General features: G+C 38.8%; 1 pseudogene; it reads left to right on the top strand.

Annotated features, from left to right (window-relative positions):
* Positions 1–10,625: 10,625 nt before the first annotated feature.
* Positions 10,626–19,329, top strand: LOC140518122 (aspartate aminotransferase, mitochondrial pseudogene; annotated as a pseudogene).
* Positions 19,330–20,585: the final 1,256 nt, after the last annotated feature.

A 20,585-nucleotide genomic window follows, 5' to 3' on the forward strand; every position in this document is an offset into this window, starting at 1 on the left:
TTTCTCTTGCATATCTCTCATATCTTTTCCCAATTTTTCTTGTGCTACTATTATTTGACTGTTAAAATCCTTCTTGAGCTCTTCTAAGAAGACTTTTTGGACTTGAGATAAATTCATATTTCTCTTTGAGGTTTCAAATGTAGGTATATTGACAGTGTTATCCTCTTCTTAGTTTGTCTTTTAATCTTCCCTATTGCCATAATCATTGTTCATAGTCAGTGTTCTTTTCTGTTTCTTGCTCATGATGTTTGACTGTTCCTTGCCTTTTAAAGTTGAACTCTCCTGCTTCGGTATGAGGGGCACTCTCCCAAGCTTTTGTGCTGGAAGCCAGAGGTCTGGTCATTGGCTTTCTGTGCTGGAGTGTCAAGTGTTGGCAGCTGGAGGCTCTAGGAGCCTGGCAACTTACCTAGTGGTAAACTGGGGTCCTAGTGGTGTTTTCTGAGGCCAGGCGGGGTTTTTCTGCATTTCCTGGGAGGGATGATGAAGTATGGGGAAGTCTACTGTTGTGGGATGCCTGCCAGTCCAGGACAGTGCTCATAGTTCTTCTACAATCTGGAGTCTGCCAGTTCTCCTGGTTGTGCGTTGGGCATGGGGGGTCATGCAGTGGGTCCTGGTGTTGATGTTTGCCTATTTCACCACGCTGGGGCTCAGGATCTCTCACTAGTTTGTTGAGGTAAGATTTACTACTGACTTGCTAGGACACTGCTTTTGCTCTCCTTTTATCTTAGTAAAATGGACCTTTCTTGCTGATCCACCAAATTTCTTGGGGTAAGAGAATTCTCCACCCAATTTTTCTGCTGGCTCTGTTATTCCAGGATTTTTTTCTGGGGCCACTATTTTCTGTTTTTTTAAGAGGTCAGACAAGGAGAGTGATAGCAACACTGTGTACTCTATCATCTTGATATCCAGAAGTGTCAGTTCACTTTAAATTCTGGGTCTAGAAAGGAGGGGAGGGATCTTTGTTTTTCTACTGGGCAGAGGTAAGAATGTTGGACTTAGAACTGACTGATTTACTAGTGTGAAGTTGGGAGTATTCATTTAACCTCTCAGAGCCTGTTTCTTATTCTGTCAAGTGGGCACAGTATGACTTATACAACCTGCTTCTCAAAGTTGTTGGGAGGACAGGCCTCTGTAAATTGTAAAAGGCTACAGATATGAGAGCTAATACCATTCTCTGATTAACCTCACCACACAGTGATGGTTTCTGTCTCATACCTCTAATAGTCCTTAATGCCTATTATAATGATTCTTAAAGTGTCTGTGGGGGGTGGTGAACAGAGCCGAGATGGCAGAGTAGAAAGATGCACATACTCTAGCTCTTCCCTGACAGCCCATAAAATACCTGTAAAGAATGACTCTCAACAAATTCTAGAGAAGCAGAAGCCACAGAACAATGGAGTGAAGGAAATTTCCAGGCCAGGCTGACCTGGAAGGCTGAAAGAAAAGGTCTGTTGCACTGGTCAGGGAGCAGAGCACAGCCCAGCCTTGGCTTTGAGAGGCACTGGGAGGAGCAGGATTGGAGCAGGCCTCAGGGCAGAATCACCAGCAGTAGTGGAGGCTCATAGATTCCTCATCCCACAGGCACCAAAGGTAAGTAAGAAGACTTTTTCATGAGGGTGACAAGAAAGTAGGGTCCCCCCCTAGCCCCAGCCCCAGGTGGAGGCAGGGCAGCAGCAGAAGCATCAACTGTGGCTGCCACAGCAGGCAGCAGCCAGAGTCCTTTGTTGGAGGCCTCAGCTTAAAGTCCGTGAGGCAACTGAGCCACTGATCTGAAAAGGAATCTTTTCTTGATCAGCAAGAAAATCATGAAAAGGGAGTCAACAGCTTGCTAAAGGAGACCCCCAAAAATGCTGAAGAAAAACACCTTTAAAAATAGGGTAACAACTGGCAAAAGAGGTTCAAAAAGACAATGAAGAGAAGAATGCTTTAAAAAGCAGAATTAACCAAATGAAAAAGGAGGTTCAAAAGTTCACTGAAGAAAATAGTTCCTAAAAAATTAGAATGGAGCAGATGGAAGCTAATGATTTTATGAGAAATGAAGAAATTACAAAAAAAACCAAAAGAATGAAATAATGGAAGATAATGTGAAATATCTCATTGGAAAAGCAACTGACCTGGCAAATAGGTCCAGGGGAGACAAATTAAAAATTATGAGACTACTTGAAAGCCATGATTGTAAAAAGAGCCCAGACAGTACCTTTCATGAAATTATCAAGGAAAACTGCCCTGATGTTCTAGAACCAGAGGGCAAAATAAATATTGAAAGAATTCACTGATCACCTCCTGAAAGAGATATGAAAAGAAAAACTCCCAGGAACATTGTAGCCAAATTTCAGAGTTCCCAAGTCAAGGAGAAAATATTGCAAGCAGCTAGAGAGAAACAATTCGAATATTGTGGAAATACAATCAGGATAAGACAAGATCTAGCATCTCCTACATTAAGGGATCTAAGGGCATGGAATATGATATTCCCAAAGTCAAAGGAACTAGGATTAAAACCAAGAATAACTTATCCAGAAAACCTGAGTATAATACTTCAGGGGAAAAAATGGTCTTTCACTGAAATAGAGGACTTTCAAGAATTCTTGACGAAAAGATCAGAACTGAAAAGAAAATCTGACTTTCAAACACAAGAATCAAGAGAAGCATGAAAAGGTAAACACGAAAGAGAAATCATAAAGAACTTACTAAAGCCGAACTGCTTACATTCCTACATGGAAAGATAATATTTGTAACTCCTGAAACTTTTCTCAGTATCTGGGTAGTTGGTGAGATTACACACATACACACTCACACACACACACACACACACACACATACAGAGAGAGACAGAGAGAGAGAGACAGAGAGAGAGAGAGAGAGAGAGAGAGAGAGAGAGAGAGAGAGAGAGAGCACAGGGAGAGTTGAATAGGAATGGATCATATCTAAAAAGATAAAATTAAGGGGTGAGAGGGATATATTGGGAGGAGAAAGAGAAATGGAATGAGGCAAATTATCTCATATAAGAGGCAAGCAAAAGCTTTTTCAATGTAGGGGAAAAAGGAGAAGGTGAGAAGGAAAAAGTGAAGATTACTCTTATCACATTTGGCTCAAAGAAGGAATAACATGTACACTCAAATTGGTATGAAAACACTTACACTATAGGAAAGTAGGGGAGAAGGGGATATGCAGGGTGGGGGGGGGGGAAGATGGAAGGGAGGGCAAATAGGAGGAGGGACCAATTAGAAGTAAACACTTTTGGGGAGGGACAAGGTCAAAAGAGAGAATAGAAGAAATGGGGGGCAGGATGGGATGGAGGGAAATATAGTTAGTCTTACACAACATAACTGTTATGGAAGTCACTTGCAAAGCTACACATATATAGCCTGTATTGAATTGTTTGCCTCCTCAGTGGGGATGGGTGGGGAGGGAGGAAGGAAGAGAAGTTGGAACTCAAAGTTTTAGGAACAAATGTTGAGAACTGTTTTTGGATACAACTGGGAAATAAGAAATATAGGTAATAGGGTATAGAAATTTATCTTGCCCTGTAGGACAAAAGAGAAGATGGGGACAAGGGAAAGGAGGGGTGTTAGAAAGGAGGATAGATTGGTTGAAGGGGTAATCAGAATGCTCAGCCTTTTGGGGTGGGGGTAGAGGAGAGATGGGGAGAAAAGTTGGAACGCAAAATTTTGTGGAAAGGAATGTTGAAAACAACATAAATAAATAAATAAAGTAACCTGGGGAAAAAAAGAATGTCTGTGGTGATTCTTAGTGATTTTTCAAGATTGCAAATTTTGTCTCCCCTCTTGATTCTCAGGATCACACAAACTAGTTAAGCAGCAGAGGTGCAATTTGAACTTAGATCTTTTGATGCCAAGTTCAATCTTTATGAAGATAATACAGCCTTATGGATTAGATAAAGTAGAAAAAGAATGTCATAAACTCTGACCATTTTACTCCATATAGATTTTTCTCCCTGCTCATCATTTCTTCTCTATCTTGGAAGACTTTCCAGACATCAATCATTGACTTTACCTGCTACTGATGTCCATAATGATTAGATTACTGCTGATTGCAAGGAACACATATTTCTTGGGATGAACATAAATCTATCATCTTCTCTAGATTTCAAATATATTCTTCTCCTGGAGCACCTTTTACAATAAACCACCCTCTTTGGACCTGATACAGTAGTCTGCACTCCTTACCACCTTCACTGCTTAAGTGCTCTTGAGTTAAAAACTGGTAGTATTATGATCTGTGGTGATGATAATTCAGTTCTAATCATTGGACTGAAAAACATCAGAGAAATGAAAAACCGAATCTGATAATTTTTGAGAGCATTGTGGTCCTGCTTCAGGACTTCAAACATGGGGAAAGAGCCCTGGACCATGAGATCTAAATTCTAGTCCTGCTCCTTTATAACTGGTGACTTTGGGTAAGCCAATTCCTCTACCAGGGAATTTTTTTTTACTTGTAAAAGGAAAAACTGAACCTGAAGCTCCTTAAAATCTCTTCAACTTGTTCCATGTATGCTTTAAGGACATGCCCTTCTGCCTTAACGTAATAACAGCGGATATTTAAAAGAAGTCTGAAGTTTGGCAGTATGTGTTACATTTTCTATCTCTTTGAAGCCTCAGAATGATTAACCCTCTGAGGTCCATTGAAAGCATCTACAATTCAGTTGAGGAAACAAGTTTAATCATGTGGGGAAGGTCACAAGCAAATAATTATCAGAGGTAGAATTTTAATCTAAATCTTCTTGACTCTTATGTCCAACTCTCTATTCACTGAACTAGTCTTCCTGCATAACCATTCCATTTATTTAGTGCTTATGCCAATATATGATTGAATCAAAATCTCCCTGAACACCTCCTGAAAATCTTAAAGGACAAGGAAGGGCAGAAACAGTTGATCTATACTGGATGCCAAAATTCATGCTGTTGGCTAGTTACTTGACAGGGCAGACTTATATGGATCCTTCAAGGACAGACCCAGAGTGTCACAGTTGGTATTCCTAAAACAGTACAAAGCATCTTTGAGGAGTGGGAAACTGAGATAAGGATTGTTAGAAATATTTCATGTCTCCTTTTCAGTCCCTTTCCACTTTACTCCAGTGACCAGAAACAGACCAAATACTGGTGAGGGAGAGGGAACCATTGGGGAGAGGTTATGATGAGGCTCTGCCCTACTCAGCAAAAGTACTGAGTTATTACCAGAGGTTTTAGAGACAGGCCAAAAGCTAATATTAAATTAAATTCTACAAACAATATTCTGTTGCTAAGTCCTGAAGATAGATTAAAAAAACCACAACAGAATAAAATTTTTAAAAATCTATATCTAATCTATATGTATGTATCTATATATGTGTGTATATCTGTATCTATCTATACCTCTACCCCCAACTTCAAGGACATCACATTCTATGTTTATAAGATCACAGATTTAGAACTAGAAAGAGCATTTTAGGATGCCTAACATCTCACTTAAGATTAAGATTGAGTGATTAAGTGACTTACTCCAATGGTACATAGTTAATAGTTACAAGTCTAGTACTGAAACTTGTCTTTTGATTCAAAATTGACCACTCATGCCCCTATACAACTCCATAGAGCTCATTAGCTTTCCTTACAAATTCACCCTTCTTATGAACTTCCCTCTGTAAACCCAACAATGTACTGTCATCCTTCTAGCTGCCTAGATCTGTACACTTAGAGACATCTTGAACTCTTTACTCTCCCTCGTTGCATATACAGTCAATTGGAAGATAGTCAATTCTACTTCCATAAGATCTCTTCTATCCTCTCCTCTCCATTCTTGTGACCGTTGCCTATCTCAAGACCTTATTACCTCTTGCCTGAAAGGAACAATTTCCTCCTAACTGGTCTTGGTGCCTCACTTCTTGTTTCTCTGATCCATCCTCCAAACAATTGCCAAAAAGGTGTTAATAAAACACATAAGCTTCTACTTTCTTCTAGGATCAAATACAAACATTCATTTATTTTGCATTTAACATCTTTACAATCTTGATCCAACTTACCTTCCTAGCCTTACTATTGATCAGTCAAATGCAAGCACTAGACAGAGAAATCAAACTGACTACTTTGCTGTTCCTCCTGTGTGTCATGACCTCCCAGTCTGTTTTTTATACAGGTGCCCCTCCATGCCTGGAATGAATGGCCTCCTCACCTTGGTCTCTTAGAATCCCTAATCTCCTTCAAGACTCAACACCACCTGTAATATGAGAACTTCACCCAACTGTTGCTGCTGCTGCTGCTACTACTATTAGCATCTATATAGTATCTACTAGGTGCCAGGCTCTGCTTTAAGCACTTTAAAAATATAATCTCAAGTGACTGCATCACTTGAGATAATCCATTTGACTTGGATCCTCACAACAAACCTGAGATGTAGATTCCGCTATTATCCCCATTTTATAGTTGCGGAAACTAAGGCTATGGAAGTGAAGTGACATCACACAGCTAGTGTTTGAGGCTACATTTGAACTCAGATTCCAGTGCTTTAGTCACTGTAGTACTTAGCTGGCTCTTACTCTACTAGTGCCTTTCCTCAATAAATTACTTTACATCATCAAGCGTATGTTTAAACAGATACATCTTGTGTCCCCCTATAGAATTATTTGTCTGGATTGTATTCTAGAATTATATTCTTTATATATGCAACTATTTATGTTTTCCTAATATCCCCAATGGCTGGTAGGTAATGAATGCTTGATTGATTGTTTTATGTTATAAAATAGATTTATATAATATTGTTTTTAATATTACCTAAATTTACTTCTGTGTCTTTCCCCTTCATTCTTCCTGGAGATTCATTTCTTATAACAAAGATTTTTTAAGCAAAAGAAAAGAAAAATATGGAAACCAATTAATAAATGGAAAATATCTGATATCATATGAAATGTTCCATACAATGTCTCCTTCAACCTCCCCATCACTTCTGAAAATGAGTATAGCAGGTACTTTCTCATATCATTTCTTTAGGACCAAGCTTGTTGTTCATAATTTCAAAACACTCATTTTTTGGGGGGGGGGTGTAGTTTGTCTTTCTATTTACATTGTTGTGGTCATTGTGTATTTTAGCTTCCTGACTCTACTTACTTCAATTTGCATTTTTATATAACTATATTGTTTCGTGTTCATTTCTCCCACAAAAAATATTGCCATAAAAATTTCGGTGTGTATAAAACTTCTTTATGTCACTTTCTTTCTTGGGATATATGCCTATCAGTAGTGTTTCTGGGTCAAAGGTTATGAATATTTTATCTACTTCACTTGCAGATTTCTAAATTGTTTTCCATAACGATCGTACTAATTCATTGCTCCACCAACAATGCTTTCATGTGCCTATCTTTGCACAACCTCTACATCATTGACTATTTCCTATTCTTTGTCATGTTTATCACTTTGCTTGGTGTGAGCTGATAGTTCAGGTTTGGATTTATGTTTCTGTTAGTTGTTAGTGGTTCCTTGTTCTCTAGTTATTAGCAATTTGATGCATATTTCAACATTGTTGTGGATGGTTTGCAATTCTTTTGAGAACTATTTGTTAACATCTTTTGACTACTTCTCATGCATTTCTGTCAGTTGCCTATATTTCTTGGATTCCAAACCCTTACCCAAGACATTAGAGAAGGATTTTTTTTTCCAGGCAATCTCTTCACCTCTTATCCTATATGCATTCATTTCATTTTTACAGAATTGTTTCAATTTCATGTAATCAATGGTATATCCTTTATCTTTTCCAATTTCCCTTATCTCTTGTTTTGTTAGGAAAGGTTTTTCTATCCATAGCTATGAAAATTCTGTATTTTACTTCTTTTCTAATTTTTTGTGGTACAAACTTGACAATTCTCTTTGATTTTATTGTGGAATATGGTATTGTCTGAAGCTTAATTACTGCTAAACTGATTACCAGTTCTCTATCTGATCAAATAGGAAGCTCTTTTCTCAATAATGTATGTTTCTGTGGTTAATCAAAGAATGGCTTATTGGGTTGTGTTATTTTGGATTTTTCCTGTTTCATATATTTGCTTTTCTGTGTTTTAGACAGTAACAAATAGTGTTTACGATTGTTGCATTATAATATATTTGGAGGTCTCCTTTCATTTGTACCTTTTTAAAAAATTCTACCCCTTGACATTCTAGATCTTTTGTTCCTCTAAAGGAATATTGTTATTATTATTTCCAGCTCTATAAAGTATCCTTTTGGTAGTTTAGAACTCTCCCATACTGGAATAGGTTGTTCAGGAAAGAACCTTGGGTAATGGTGACAACTAGGTGAGCAGGAAGAGGAAAAGGAGCTGATGAAATTGATAGAGTAGAAGGAGTTAGAGAGAAACAAGTGAGAGCTGTGTCCTGACAATGAAGGGGGAAGATAATGTAAAAGAGTAGCTGGTCAATATCATCAAATGCTATATAGAGCGCGAGGGCAAAAAAGGCTGACAAAAGATCATTGGATCCACCTATGAAGAGATCACTCGTGACTTTCAAAAGTGCTTTTTAAAAAACTAGATGCTAAAGCCAGATGGCAATAGACTGAAGAATATAAAAGTAGAGAGGAAGTAAAGGCAGCAAACGGTGATCCACTAGAGAAGGAAATGACAAACCATTACAATATCTCTCCAAGAAAACCAAAATATTTGGTAGTTTGTATTATATAACATCAAAACTATAAATAAAATTGGCAATGCTGTCATTTTTAAAAATTATAGATTGACTCTTGGTTGTTTCTACTTTTTCTAGTTTATTTACTAAGGTAATTTGAAGGTACAAATTCTGTGATCCTGTGAACCTATGCCCCATAAGGACTGATGAGTGAGAAAAGACAGTGGTGGCCATGAAATCATCAATAATACTTAAGAAATTTTGGCCAAAGAAATAAGGAAACACAATACTTAATGAAGGGTTCCAAGAAAATAGTTTGGAGTAATGTGATTACACTGCTGAAATCTGAAGCACATCAGTGCAAACCTCTTGACAGACAAATTAAAATACAATATTGACTGGTGATATTCAACCCTAAAGATGAAAACAGTCCCAAAGGCCACATGTTGAATGGAACCATTTTAAGACTTTGAAAAGTCAAATGATATGCACTGGCTAGACTTTTACCTTCTAGAAGACAAGCCTGGCAATGGGTCTATGTTAGATGGAAAGGAGTGAAGAACAGAGACTGGAAGACCTCTGTTAAGAGGCTGTTACAGTTATCTATTTGGAGAGCAGAAGGTAGCATCTTTCACAACTTGACTAGAAGAAAGAATTCTTAACCAAACAAGGGGTAGAACTGATCTTAAAGCACAAAAGAGATAGTTTCAATTAAATACATTAAAAAAATACTGTTGCATGAACAGATAGAACAAGAAGAGAAACCTTGTGTTAGGAAAAAGAAATCTTCACACAAAATCTTCAAAAAAACATGAGAACCAAAATCCATACAGAATTGACACACATAAAAGATGAAGAGCCTACGGAGAATGTATAAGTAGTCAAAGAATATGATCAAGGTTTCAGATTGTAAATTGTCAGTGAATATAAAAAACATACCCCAAATCACTAATAAGAAGAGAAATTGAAGGAAGACGAATGTGACATGAAAAGATGGCAAAAAATATATGTGTATGCTTGTGTTGAAATAAGAACCAGAAGAATAATATGGACCATGATAACAATAATGTCAGTAAGAAGAACACAAAAAGAAGTGAAATTCTGAGTAATTATAATAACCAATCAATTTCAGAGAACAGAAACAAAGCATGCTTCCCACCTCTCAATGCAGAATTGGAAGCTCATAGGGGCAGGATATTGCTTACATTGTGTTATTTCTGTCTCATTAATTGGATTTCTCGGGAACAAAGGATAATTCCATTTGGTTGCTTAGGGATATTAAAGAGATAAGGAACCAATAAAACTTTTTTTAAAAGAAAAAGAGTTGTTCATATGAAGAGTAATGGTGAGGGCTCATCCTATGGTGGTGGGTATGGGAGGAGTCAGGAGTAGAGAAATGATGCAGAAATGCACTTGAAAGAATGTGGTAAGCAACTGAGGGAGGGAGAGAAGGGAGGAGTCAAAGATAATAACAAATATTTCTATAGCACATTAAGATTTATAAAAAGCTTCCTTTATAACAATTTTGCTCAGGGATTCCAAAATGTAATATTTTTTTCAGATTAAAAAAAAAACCAATGGCTCATTGAGGGTGATTCAGTGCTTTTCATGGAAACTGGAAGAATTCCTTGCTTCTTAATCCACTGTACCCTTCTGTATCTTCAAACTTTGGACAAATAGCAGGGTTGTTGTCTGAATTAAATGAGATCCTTTGCTTGGCTCCTTTAAATGTCTCTCTTCTAAAAGGGCTTGTTAATGAGTGCCATTTCCTTTCCTCAGCACAAGAGAGGCTGTGACTGACCACAGTGGAGAGGACACTGGCCCATGAGTTCTGAGAAGTCATCTAAATGGGTACATCTCATCTCAACGTGAGCACACTCATTGAAAACAATTCTTTCTTTGTTTTAGAGACTGGCAGATGGTAGAATTTCCTGTTACACCTAATGAATTTTACCATGGAAGCTTAGCAAAGTCAACTGTGCTCAATTATCTGATCACTGTTTACCTCTCAGCAAAATAATGAAGGAACAAACAAGACTGGGCTTTGACTATACTTTAGATCAAGAGAGGGTCAGACTAGAGGAGCAAGGAAAATGTAGCAGGTAAGAAAATAAGCAGAGGAATAGAAGAGTAATGAAACAGGCCTAGATCTGCCATTATGTTGGGGAAGATGATGGAGCTCATTAACAGACTATAAGAGCCAGGGAGGTGGAACATGGTGGCACTTAGAGCAAGATATGGAGTTGAAGGCTGACTCTGAAATGTCTCAGCTGTGTGACTGTGGGCACTTCACTTCACCACCTCCACATCTGTTTCCTCATTTATAATTGGTTATAATGGGGCCATAGGATTTAGAGCTGGGTAAACCCTTACAGGTCATCTAGTGAAATATTCTCATTTTACAGTTGTGAAAGCTAAGGCCCATAATTACAGAGAAGGAATGAAGGCCCAGCCCTTAGTACAGTGCCTGGCACCTAGCAAGTGCTTAATAAGTGCTTATTGAGTGACTCACCCTAGAGGTGAAGTTACTTCATGCCTAAAGTTATAGAAGTCAATCAACAGGCCCAGAATCCTGCCCAGGGCTTCTGACCCCAAGACCCTTTCTATGACACCACATTTCTATCTCCATATCACTTGTGTTGCTTGCTCTAAAGAGTTGTTAGAAGTAAAGCACTTTTTCATTCTTTACTCTATCAAGGACTTTCATTAGTGAAGGACAGAGAGAGAGAGAGAGAGACAGAGAGAATGTGTGTAGAGGTGTCTTTAGGAGATGTAAGGGCTTAGAAATGTCATCCTCTAGTGGTCATCCCTTTGGAGAAGTCTAGGTCCAGACTTACCTGAACTTGTCATAAGCAAGAAAGACTCTCTCACTGAGTTTGTGCTTGAAGACTTTGGAGTATATTAAGAACATACATAGTTTGTATTCTGTGGCATTCAATTCAATTACACTTAGATTTAGCATTCATCTACCTTATTCAAGTTCCTGTGTTGAGAATGAGATGTACAGAAAAAAAGAAGAAAAAGGCATTTTCTTTTCTTGGGGAGTTTACATTCTCTCAGGAAATATAACAGGTAGACAAACAAATAAATCCTAAATTATTTGAGGAAGGAGAGAGTACTAATAATTGAAAGGAATAAAGAAAGATTTTAAGTGTTGACTTGAACCTTGAAGATAATTATTTTTTATGAGAACTTTCTAGGAATGAGACAGGTGGAAGTTTGAAGAAAGAGATTAAATATTTTGTATAAGGACCAATAATTAATCTAGTTGTGTAAGCCAAAAAGGAGGAGTAATATGGAATAAATCTGAAAAGGAAGTTGTCAGTTTTTGGAGGGTATTAAATGACAAAAAGAGGAGTTTATAATTCATCTGACAGGAAATAAGCAGCTTCTCAAGCTTTCTTATCATGAGAAGATAATTGTTCATAGAATATGGAGCTGTCAAAGACCTTTGCTGTCATCTGGTCGCATCTCCCCTCATTTTACAGAGGCAGAATTGGAGGAAAAGGGAAGTGGATTTGACCATGTTCACCTACATAGTAAATAAACGAACAAAGACTTGAACTTAGGTCATTTCACTTCACATCCTATGAACTTTTCATTAAATTCAGGCTTGTGGCTTGTTTAGTGTTTTTCTCTTCAAGATGCTGTTTTCTAGTACATCCTGTTCATGTGCACAGGATACTGGCACTGGAGTCAGAAGGTATGGGTATCCGAGCCTAGGCTCAGCTACTTAGTATTTTGATCTTGATCTACTCACTTCACATCTTAAATTCTAAGTTTCCTGCTCTATAAAATGAAGGATTTGGAAGAGACTGTCTTTAAGGTTTCTTCCAGTTTTAAAAATTTTATAGTTTCTGAGAATAAGCAGATTAGGGATGGTACCAGCAAAGTGTACTATCAAGGACAGGGTTATCCAAAGAAGGTTGTCCAAGACCCAGCCCAGTCCATGACGGACAGGTTATAGACACACTCAGGATAGGCCTCTCTTAGCTGCTACTAAGGGATCTTGATTCACCCGCAACAAGCCTGGGTCTGTGGACTCAGAATGTGATTCTATCTGTGGGCATAAGCCCTTGGCCTTTTAGAGAGGATTTCCAGGGTATTTTTAACCCTCCCTAGCATCATTGTTCTTTTATCTTCCATTTCTCTTCCCACTAGTTTCTAATTCTCCTTGGCAATGTGAAACTAGTTGTTGGAGATGAGTATGAAGTTTCTTTAGGTAATGAGTGTTAAACATTGTCATTTCTGACTTTCCCCATGACTTATAGAGATTTGTTCTCACACTATCCTGAGGCAGAGGTGGTAAAGTTTCTGCTTTCTGTAGTCACCATCCAACCTCCACTTCTGGATGTGTAAATTTGGCTCGAAATTAATAACATTCCCCCTCTAGTTAAAGGGGTGATCCCAGGAAAGTACTTTTTGTTCTCTGGGACTCAGTTTCTCTATCTGAAAATAATCTAATTAAACCTACCTCAGATGGAGATGTGAAGGAGGTCATATGTGTGTAAATGCATCAAAAAAGGGTGAAATCCTGAACAACTGTAAGATGTAATAATAAGAAATGAGGGGGATGTGCATGCATCCTACCACATGCTAGCCAGCAGCCCTCAACATTTCCTACCATGTGCTGTCTGGAACAACTCCCTTTCACTTCAGCCTGGACACTGATGCTGCTACCACAAGCTCCTGGTAGACCTATATAGAAATGGACCCTCTCCATCCTATCCTTACAGTTATCAAAACATTTAAGAAGGACATTAATAGCAAGTAAATGAATCTGGGAGTGGGGGCCTACCAATATGCTAATGGGAAGGTATGATCTTCCAAGAGTTGGTAAGAAGAACTTAGATAAAGAGTACTTGGCAATTGTAAGATCAGCTGATTTTTGCAAACTTTAGACAGAGATGGTGCTAGGGGAAAATAAAGAACCGAAAAATGACTGAAATATCACTGTCCAGACCGTTTCTAGAAATGGGGGATTGAAAGAGGGAGCTTGTTTTCTGTGACAGCTCTTTAAGTTCAGCCAGGATATCTAACTTCTGAAACCATCCTTGGGAAATCACATCTTTAGGAATATTGGCATAAGGTTGAATACCCCAAGACTTGGGCTTTGACTTCATGGGAACCATGGAAGACATTTCTTTTCTTTTTTATTTTTTGTAGCCACTGGGAGCTTTATTGATGCAAAAGCAGGGGGCCTGAGAGTTAGCAAGGAACTAAACAAAGGCAATGGTATAGAAAAGGACCAGACTTATATAGGATGATTTTAGGGTTTCCTTGTGGGGGTTGGAGATCTATGGTAAGTCTTGCAAGATAAAAGCACAGGGTGAGGACTATGAATGATACAAGACAAGGAAAACCCATTCCCCAGGATGAGGGGTGGTGACAGGGAATTTTATGTTCCCCCCAGGATGAGGGGTGGGGACAAGGAATTGTATGGTCCAGGGTAAGGGGAAGTTGTGGTAAGGGGAGACTTTAGGGCACCAAGGGCTTCACAAAGTCAATCAATATTATTTTAACTCGCAGGGCACTGTTTCTATCCACATCATTTCCCCACTCAACCACTAGGTAGGAGAATTCTTTCGGTGAAAAAGTGTGAAGATGATCATCTTCAGTAATTGCTTCCTGCTGAACAGGGGTGATGAGTCCACGTCAGGGACCAGAATAAGTTGGGGGGGGAGGGGCGGTCATCAGCATATGGTGCAGAAGGCAGTACCAACTGAGTCAGGGTAGAGAAAAGCAAAGCACTGGAGTTCATCAAGGGCAAGGGTTGTTGCCCTAAAAGTTGCTGTGGGTGAGAAGATGCAAATGAAACCAGGAGGTTAAACAAGCATAGACCCAGTATAAGAGAGAGTAAAATGACCAATAAAAGGATCACAATGAGGGAAAAGAAGGGGGAGAAATCACAACCCCTAGGAGGAAGTATGGAGAGATATCAGGCTGAAGTGAATGTCTTACATCCAAGAGGCTGCCTGTAATATCTTGCGAGTGCTCAAATGAAAACTTCCATGCAGGATCTTCAAGAAATAAGGGGAGAGGTATGGAGAGTAAGCTAGTATGTGCTCTGCCCACCTCAAAGAGTCCCCTATTTGAATTAAGGCATTAGACTTCCAGTCCTGAGGAAGTAGGCTTAATCCCTGGCATAGGGCGGGAATCAGGAATCAGGTGGGCTAAAAACAGAAGTGGTTCATGGTGGGGCCCAGAACGCAAGTCCCCAAGGTGAGGGGATTCAATGCATAGTCTTCTTTGATCACTTTTTCTGGCTAGACACACCCTGCATCTTCCCTCACATCTCACATCATATCTCCTGCTTGCTTCTCTGCCTCAGCCATGATGTCTGCTTCACCATACATCCCAATGCTTTTGGGAGAGTAACAGAGGCACTGTCTTTGCCTGAGGCAGGGTTGGGGGAGGGGAGGAAGAGAAGAGTAAAATGAGGCTGAAGTAGCTTCAAGGGAAGGGGAGGAGAGTGTAGAACAGGTATCCTTGTTGCCTGACCATCTGCAGGTGGACAGCATAATCTAGGAGACACAAATCTGACAAACAAGTTCAATATGCAGGCCTCAAATAGAAGGCACATTAAAAGTGATGTCAGAAAAGAGGAAAAACAAAGAAACCAAGAGCCCCACAATATTATTATTTACTTTTGACATACAGGATTTTCTGATCTTGTTATTTTCTCAAAAGTTTCCACTCTGATTCCAATTCCTTTAGGAGGATCAAATACTATTAAGGATCCAACTCTATACATGTAAATATAAGTAACAACACTTTTCAGGTAGAAGCTTTCTACCCTTGAGATTAATAGTTACATAGATGAATTTGCTTAAAAGATTGTGACTTTTACTCCATGGTTACCATAAAAGACTTGGGAGTAATTAATTCCAAAACAGTGCATAGCAATAAGTTGCTTATAATAGAACATGTTTGTACCACAGAATATAGAACACCCAGTATAAACAGGTATTAATTCCACAATAGTAGCAAACTTTGAAGCTGACTTTTCCATTAATACTAAAATATTCCATGTTACCTCCCTCTAAGAAAATTGTATTGAAATTCTTTTCCTCAAACTGAAAATGTTTCTGATCTAGTTTCAGTAATTAATAGAATAGCAGGTAGATCCCTCAATCAGTTGTACCAACACACAATTATTAAGGACCTTATTTCATACAGACATATCTAGTAACAGGCAGATGGCTAGGCCAAATATCTATTTACTAAGCTGTTAAAGGATATAGAAAGGAATATAATCTTAGGCTGAATAGCCCAGATCTTAAACACATACTCTAATGTAGTAGCTCAGATTTATCCCAGCCTTAGCCTATGGGATAATAATTCAACATTGTGTTTGTACCTTCATTTCACAAATTTCTTTTCCCTTTGTCTAATTATTTCCATATCATTCAGAAAGGTTGTTCTATTGCAGGGATTTAATTTTTCACATGGCTATAAAGCTGGGGTATAGAATTGACCACTTGCTTTGATTACAGGAAATTTGCCATAAAAAGGAAAGGCAAGGATGTGACTAGATAGAACATCACAGTTCTGCAAACATGTAGTATCAATCCCACCCCATAGCCAGACTCAGGAATACTCAGGTGAGAAACATTTCTTTTCAAAGGGACTGCAATAGGGAAATTGAGCCAGGAAGATCCCATCCTAGGAAGAGGCTAGGATTTTCCTCTCAGTTGTTCTAGAGGAAGATCTCTACCTGTAACGGTGTCTGAGTAGCTTGTGGTATTTCTCTCAGATGGTGGATTGACTATTGATGGATTTTTATGATCCATCAAATAACTCAAAACATAGTTCATTATAGTCCCAAAAGCTTTTACCTCAGATGACAAGTTCCACTAATTAAAAATTTACCAGGACTCACATCTCAAATTTTAAATTAGTCCTGGTGCAAAAGCCAATTACTAGGGATCATTTGTATATATTTTCAAATTCTCTCTAAGGTAAGTTCCTTCTTTAGGAACTCCATGAATCAAAGAAGTTCCTTGAAGCTGCTGGGGCTGTACTTTTTCCTTTCCACACATATGCATAAAGTGTACCAGCTTTAGGTTTTAGCATTAAAACGATAACCGGCAACCTTAAAATTTTCATAAGTGAGAACCAAATTGTTTTAGCTGTAAGCACAAATAATAAACTTCAGATGACATCAGCTGAGTTTCCAGATCATATAAAAATTACAAGAATGGGCTATCTTACCAACTACAGACAGTGACTGGATGGCTTCTTTTTCTTGATCCATCCTCCATTCACCCTCTTTACTCAAGGGAAGGGAGTGGCATAAAACTCCTTAATGAGTTTCAAAATCCCTTAGTTAACCTCCAGAATCTGTTAAGATTTTAACTTTTCACTTTTATGTTCATCCCTTAAAAATTTAGAGTGGGGCATTGGACCTTTCAGCCCGACATTCACAAGAGTGCCCTTTCTTAGGATACTTGAAGCATGAACCAATGATTGTTTCTCTGAAAGCACCTATTTAAGGACACAACAAACCTAGGAGTGAAGCTTAGAAAACTCAACAGACAGTTTGGATATAATTGTTATCAATCAGTATCAAGTAATCGAAACAAATTAGCTTGCAAATAGAATTTAGTAGGCCTTTAGAATCACAGAGGTTTTGCAAAACATTGCTTTGTAAAAAGTATTTCCCTTTCCAAAAAAGTTCACAATTCATCCTGATGCTAAAAGGGATAATGACTAAACTTTCATAAAGTAAATTAGTTGGAAACTTTAAAGATTGGGACTTATGCAAACTAAATTGGGGCAAAATACCTTTTAAGTATCACAAATCTCCAAAATACCATAAGACCAAAATTCTCAATAATCATAAATTCCTAAGTACCAAAAGGTGTTTTACCTTGGGGAGGAAGTTCAGTTTGTTTGTTTGTTTGTTTTTTAACACAAGAACATACCCATTCAAACTGGCCTTATCACAATAAGTGTACCAGACCTTTAAAAATTTTTCTCAGTAGGAACTCTACTACACAGAAGACCTCTTGATTAGATTTTATGACTAGATGGTTCCAAAATTGTAGTAGTTATGAACCTCATAATCTGATAATAATCTAACATCTAGATTATAAGAGAAATTGCTTTCCTAACATAGGTAATACAAAATTACACAATAAGAAAATACAGAAATATTACCATACCACAAGCATGTATTTAAAATTGGAAACAAAATTAATTAATTACCAGTCAGGTGACTGTAACTTAGTTGAATGTGCAAATCAAATCTGGATTCATAATCACTAGCGGTAACATTTTAATTTCTAAGATCCAATACTCAGCACTTTAAAAGAAAAGATTATTATCCATAAATGCATGTTTTTGCTAACCTAGCGGCAACTTTCAGGGAAGTCCTGCTGAGTCCAGCTGCAAGGATCTGATGAGCAATAGGCCAGGAGAAAAGGGCGATCCTGTAGGCATGGGCATGGGGACAGAGAGTATTGAGGTGCGGAGAGAAGGAAGCACTTGCAGTTTTCCCAGTTCCCTAGCAATGAGAGAAACGAGAGAATTGGACTTACCCTTCCAGATAGGGCTTTGGAAGGTGTCCTCCAAACCCTAGATCTGGAGCCTTCCAGTCTTGGCTGGAGAGGAGCTGTAATTACTTGTGTCTTTTACTTTTGAGACAGCAGACTAGAAAATGCATATCCCACAGTGGAGGGGAAGAACAGAATAGGAGGGACAAAAGAAGGCTTACATCTAAACCAGGTACAGAGGCCCACAGTGCACAGAAAATGGGGTATAGGGACCTCCAAAGAAAACCAGGGGCAAAGCCCCACCTACTCACCTCCCCCAGTGTCCCAAGGGGAGAGGAAAGAACAAAAGGTAAACCAAGGTGCTAGAGGAACAGCACAGGGTAAAAAGTCTGCTCAAGTGGAGCAAGCTGCCTTTTCTTTAAGTTTTGGAGATCAAATTTCTTACTAAGCTTACTAAATTTCTTACAAAGTTTAGAAACCCACTTTACAAACTAGTTTTCTAGATTTTTTTGAGGTCAGGCTGTGTTACAATGGAACACTAGTTGCTTTTCTTTAAGATCCCCTCCCGGAATTCCCCTCCCAGCAGCCTCCAAGCAGTCTCTCACCACTTTTCCCACATCCTAGGAAGAGGGGAGAAAAAAATGTGAATGACTCAGCTCAAGGGCATCCTGTTACATACAGGTCCACAGTCTGACTGACCGTCCAGAAGTCAGCGGAGTTACAGATGCTGATGGCAGTGTCTACACACTCCAGTGGTTTTGCTGCTAGGGAGACAGTGGGAACAGAAAGGTCTGGGGAAGACAACAAAGAAAAGGGCACTTACCTCTTATCCCAGTGACTAAGAGAGGATCATCAGAGTCCAATTAATATTTGGACTCTGGGTTTTAGCACCATTATGTTGAAGGGAGAGAGATGGGAGAGCTGGTTCAAAATGTAAGTGAATTCACTTAAATCTTCTTTGTAACCATTGGGAGCTTAAAAGCAGCAAAAGCAGCAGGCCTGAGATTTAGCAAGGAGCTAACAAAAGATCAAGACATTTCAAAAATCCCAAAGCAGAATGTCATCCTCCCAAATGCCCATTCTCATAAGCCCATAGTAATCAATCCTTCTCTTGAGCCTTTTTTGCCTTTTTTGACATGGTATACCAAGGTATTGTCAGTGGAAATAGCAACAGGGATGCCTGGTTTGTGTGCCACTTTACTGAACAAGGCATTAATATCAGTTGAAGATAAGTGATGGGACTCAAACTTGTCAATGAATTAGTAGTATGTATTCCAAAACATATGGAGACTTCCCTTGGTAGATCAGGTAGATGAGAACAATTGTTTCCATTGACCCTGAAGGCAGTAGAAAAAGGTGCTATGAAGTTCTTAGAGTTTGGTTAGACACTGTATCCCAAATCATGGACAGTTATCTTCACTTTTGTCTTGCCACTGCATTCCAATGACTTTAGAAGAGTGAGACCCATGACTTTGTGGAACTCTGCCTCACTTCAATCCAATCTGCATGTGACTCAAAAGACATCTCAATGTCATTTTACCATTTTTACCTACCTCAAAGTCCTCTAGCAATGAGCAGGTGATGGAAAACCAGGCGTGGAAACAATGGGAACTACAGTCATAACCATGCACATAGGTGGTCCAAAGCATAGGGTAAGCTTCTCATTGGACTAAAGCAGTGGTGGGATTCACCTTTGGGAGTCTGAGCCGCCTTTTTTAAGAATGGCATTGCTCACTTCCTGGCATGAGGAAAAGGATAGAAAATGCACCCTAAATATTGCCTGCTTCACCAAACCCCAACCTGCTTACCTTGACAAGCAGGGATTCTACCCTGCAGTCCAAACACACAAAAGACATACAAGAAACATTTGCAAGATGATTCCACTCATCAATGGTACATGGAATGTGTGCACACTTATGGACAACATAAAATCCAATATACCTGAAAGAAATAAAGCTCTTGTTGCAAGAGTATTCAATGGGTATCACATCTAAATAGCAGTCCTGAGTGAAACAAGGCTAGTAAATGAAGGCCAGTTTACTCAAGTCAGAGCTAGATACACTTTTCTCTGGAGTGGCTACAGTGATAAGGAGAACCATGAAGCTGGTGTAGGTTTTGCAATAAAAACTGATCTAGTCAACAAGTTTTCATGCCTCCCAAAAGGGGTGAACCACTCATGACAATGTGGTTTTCACTTGTAAGAAAGCACCATGCCACCATCATCAGTGCCTATGCTCCCACCATGATGAATCCTATTGAGATCAAAGAAAAATTGTATGAAGACTTGGAGAGCCTCATCATTAATGTGCTGAAAGAACTTGAAATTCTGGGTGACTTTAATGCTAGAGTAGGCACAGACTATCAGACACGGAACCTTTGGGAGGAATGGAATCAGGAAGAGCAGCAGCAACAGTCACTTACTACTGAGGACTTGTGAGATTCATGACCTTCTCATCACCAACACTGTCTTCCATTTACCTAA

The sequence above is a fragment of the Notamacropus eugenii genome, chromosome 1 (genome assembly GCF_028372415.1).
Source record: "Notamacropus eugenii isolate mMacEug1 chromosome 1, mMacEug1.pri_v2, whole genome shotgun sequence".
Taxonomy (NCBI): domain Eukaryota; kingdom Metazoa; phylum Chordata; class Mammalia; order Diprotodontia; family Macropodidae; genus Notamacropus; species Notamacropus eugenii.